At 53.6% G+C, this 4,084-nt stretch overlaps 1 pseudogene; it reads left to right on the forward strand.

Annotated features, from left to right (window-relative positions):
- Nucleotides 1–596: 596 nt before the first annotated feature.
- LOC118532290 (furin pseudogene) lies at nt 597–2,564 on the forward strand (annotated as a pseudogene).
- The last annotated feature ends 1,520 nt before the right edge of the window (nt 2,565–4,084 follow it).

Genomic DNA, 4,084 nt, shown 5'->3' on the forward strand with positions numbered 1-4,084 from the left:
AAATTCCTAGAAACATGAAACCCACTCAGACTAAACCCTGAAGAAATAGGAAATCTGAACAGATGGATTACTAGAAAGGAAATTGAATCAGTAATCAAAAAACTCGCAATAAAGTCCAGGACCAGAGGCCTCTCTGGGAAATTGTATCATACTTTCATAAAAGAATTAACACCAATTCTTCTAAAACTCCTCCAAAAAAATAGAAGAGGAGCCCGCTATGGAGCTGGAGTCCCAGCCCAGGGCAAACTCTTGCGCTGGTAGCTGGCTGGGTGGAAACCACCCGCCCAGCCTCCCTGTGGTGACACTGCTCTCTGGTGAGGGAGGGCATTAAGCCCCCCTGAAATAGGGCTCTCTGCTTCACCAGGCACACATGAACCACCACAGCACCCACCTGGAAAACTTACTCCTAACCTCTGGCTCCCTTGGAGCTGGCAGTCCTCCTCCTCTCCTCACGGCCCTGTTCTACTCTGTCCCATGGTCCTGCCAGTAAGCGCCCAGGCCACAGGCAATGAGGAGGCATGCACGTGCAAGCCAAGGCACTATGACCAGGTCAAGGAGGCTGGGGGCTCCGGGGTCCTGGCCACCTGTCCCCCACCATGGAGCTGAGGCCCTGTTTGCTATGGGTGGTAGCAGTAGCAGGAGCCTTGGTCCTGCTGGCGGCCATGCCCTTGGCAAGAAGGTCTACACCAACACCTGTGTGGACATTCCAGGAGGCCTAGCTGTAGCTGTCAGCCTGGCACAGAAGCATGGCTTCCTCATCCTGGGCCAGATCTCAGCAACTATTACCACTTCTGGCATGGAGAGGTGACAAAGCAGTCCCTGTTGCCTCACCACCTGCAGCACAGTGGCTTGTAGAGGGGGCCTCGAGTACAGTGGCTGGAGCAGCAGGTGGCAAAGCATTGGGCCAAAAGGGATGTGTACTAGGAACCCAGGGACACCAAGTTTCCCCAGCCATGGTACTTGTCTGGCATCACCTAGTGGTACCTCAACATGAAGGAGGCCTGGGCTCAGGGCTACAGGAGTATGGCATTGTGGTCTCCATTCTGGATGATGGCATCGAGACGAATCACCCAGACTTATCAGGCAATTATGATCCTGGGGCCAGCTTCAAAGTCAATGACCAGGACCCCGACCCCCAGCCTCAGTACACACAGATGAATGACAACTGGCATGGCACATGGTGTGTAGGACAGGAGACTAAGGTGACCAACAACAGCATCTGTGGCATAGGCATGGTCTACAATGACTAGGGACTTTGCAGCAGAAGTATAGAGAGTCTCACAGGGGCACCTAGGCCTCTGCCCCATTGGCAGCTGGCACCATCACTCTCACCTTGAAGCCAAAAAGAACTTCGCCTGGTGGGACCTCAAAGCCAGCCTACCTCATTGCTAATGACTGGGTCACCAATGGTGTGGGCCAAAAAGTGAGCCATTCATATGGCTACAGGCTGTTGGACACAGGTGCTATAGTGACCCTGGCTTAGAACAGGATGACAGTGGTACCCCAGAGGAAGTGCATCAGGGATATCTTCACTGAGCCCAAGGACATCAGGAAGCAGCCTGAGGTGCAAAAGACTGGGGGAGCTCAGCCATATCACACAACTGGAGCATGCACAGTCCTGCCTCACCCTGTCTATAATCACCATAGCAACCTGGTCATCCACCTGGGCAGCCCCATGGGCACCTGCTCCACCTTGTTGGCTGCCAGGTCAGACAATTATTCCACAGATGGATTTAAGAACTGGGCCTTCACGATAACCCATTCCTGGAATGAGGACCCCTCTGGCCAGTGGGTCCTGGAGACTGAAAACACCAGCAAAGCCAACTGTGGGACACTGACTAAGCTCACCCTTGTGCTGTGTCATGGCCCTGAGGGTCTGCACACACCTCCTGAGAGCAGCGACTACAAGACCCTCACTTCCAACCAGGCCTGTGTGGTGTGCAGGAAGGCCTCTCCCTGCACCAGAAGAGCTGTGTCCAGCACTGCCCAACAGGCTTCAATCTCCAAGTCATCAATACACACTATAGCATTGAGAAAGACGTGGAGATCATCTGGGTCAGCGTCTGTGCCCCCTGCCACACCTTGTTTGCCACATGCCAGGGTTAACCCCCATGGACTGCCTCCATTGCCCCCGCCATGCCTCCCTAAACCCATGGAGCAGATGTGCTTTCAGTAGAGTAAGAGCAGCCTTGAGTCCCCAAGCAGCAGCTGCCCCTGGAGGTGGAGGTGGAGTACCGGCTAAGGGCAAACAGCAGGGCTGCTGCCCTCACATTTGCCTGAGGTGGTGGCTGGCTTCAGCTGCACCTTCATCATGATGGTTTTCATCACTGTCTTCCTGGTCCGACAGCTGCACTCAAGCTCAGCTTCTGGGGGTGAAGGTGTATGCTGTGGACTGTAGCCTCATCTTCTACAAGAGGCTTCCTCCACCTGAAGCCTGGCAGGAAGAGTGCCCATCTGACTCAGAAGAGGATGAGGGCCAGGGCAAGAGGGCCACCTTTCTCATAGACCATGAGCACCTATTGCCTGACCCTTCAAGCCCATCCCCCTCTTTGGGCATTTTTTAATTCATCAAAGTATATATATACGTATTTTTAATCTTGGGACTGGGTGTGGAACCCAGATGGGAGGCAAGAGGGGCACAGACTGCTTCCTATCCTACCCTTGGACTGCCTGACTGCCTGAGGTGGGGTCCCAGGAGAAGCTGAGGGGAGGGGAGGGCCTCACCCCATCTCCAGGGCCCCCTCCATGTGGAGAAAAGAGTGGGACATTTAAGGCAGCTTTCCAAGGTCCAGGTGCCAGCCGGAGTTCCCTGAGGAGTGAAAAGGGTCAGCCCTTCTCTTTCAGGATTCCTGACTTGGGCTGCAGCTCTTGCCCCTTCTCTGTCTCTCTAAAGCATTAATGGTCCCCCCATCCCCATCCAGGCAGCAGAGAGGCAGGCGTAGGAGGATTTTGAAGGAGAAGGAAGGCTACCTCTTCAGGTCTTTAGTATCCCCAATCCTGCACCACATGTCTGGTGAGCCTCAGGAGGTAGCAGTGATCAAAGGGAGGACAAGGCAAAGCAGGTGCTTTCAGGGTACACATGTGTATGCATGTGAGCATTTGTCCCTTTGCCCACCTGGCTGCCTACTGAACTTGGCTGGCCCGACCAAGCCCCATGCTGGTGTCCTGACCATCCTACCTTCTTGGGCCCTCTCCCTTTCTGCCAGGGCCCAAGTCCCCGTTTTCTGAATCCAGGGCTGCCTGGGCATTCAGTCCCAGAGCCCCTGGGTGGGTGGCAAGGAGGGACGGTGTGAGGATCACAGGAGTTGTTTGAGGATATATTTTCACTTTGTGATTATTTCACTTTAGACGCTGATTTTTAAAATATTTTTTAAAGATTTACTTATTTTAGAGAGAAAGAAAGAGCAAGCAGGGGGAGAGGCAGAGGAAGGAGAGAATTCTTAAGCTGACTCCCCACTGAGCACAGAGCCTGATGCAGGACTCAATCCCAGGACCCTGAGATCATGACCTGAGCTGAAATCAAGAGTCAGACGCTTAACAGACTGAGCCACCCAGGTGCCCCTTTTATTTTGTATTTTTAGTGGGGGTAGGAGATGGACCACTGACCTTCCCACATCCACTGTCCACTCTGCTGTTCCCCCCGCTAGGTGTGGGTGGGTACAGCATGTTGCTGAGAAGTGAGGAGTAGCTGAGCCCCAAGTCCTGAAGAGGCAGGCAGGCAAGCCAGGTGAGCCCTTGGAAAGGAGATCACAGTGGGAGGGGGCAGTCTATCATTCGTGTTTCAGATGGGCCTCATTGACCTTTTTGCCTGCCCCTTAAATCCTCCTCTTCTGATGTGCCTTTTGCATCCCTCCCATTAGCACAATCAGTACCCTCCCATCTGGGAGCCTCTTTTTCTTTATCCCCCCTAGCCCTTTCTGGCACCCAGCCACCTGCCCAGGTGTGTTCTCTCCTCTCTCATCCCCCCCACCCCACCCTTGGGGCCAGACTGGCTGATTCTATAAGATATTGTGTTGGTGCCCAGTGTTTTGTTTTGTTTTGTTTTGTAATTTAAACAGGCCCAGCGTTGTTGGTTCTATTTAAT

The sequence above is a fragment of the Halichoerus grypus genome, chromosome 3 (genome assembly GCF_964656455.1).
Source record: "Halichoerus grypus chromosome 3, mHalGry1.hap1.1, whole genome shotgun sequence".
Taxonomy (NCBI): domain Eukaryota; kingdom Metazoa; phylum Chordata; class Mammalia; order Carnivora; family Phocidae; genus Halichoerus; species Halichoerus grypus.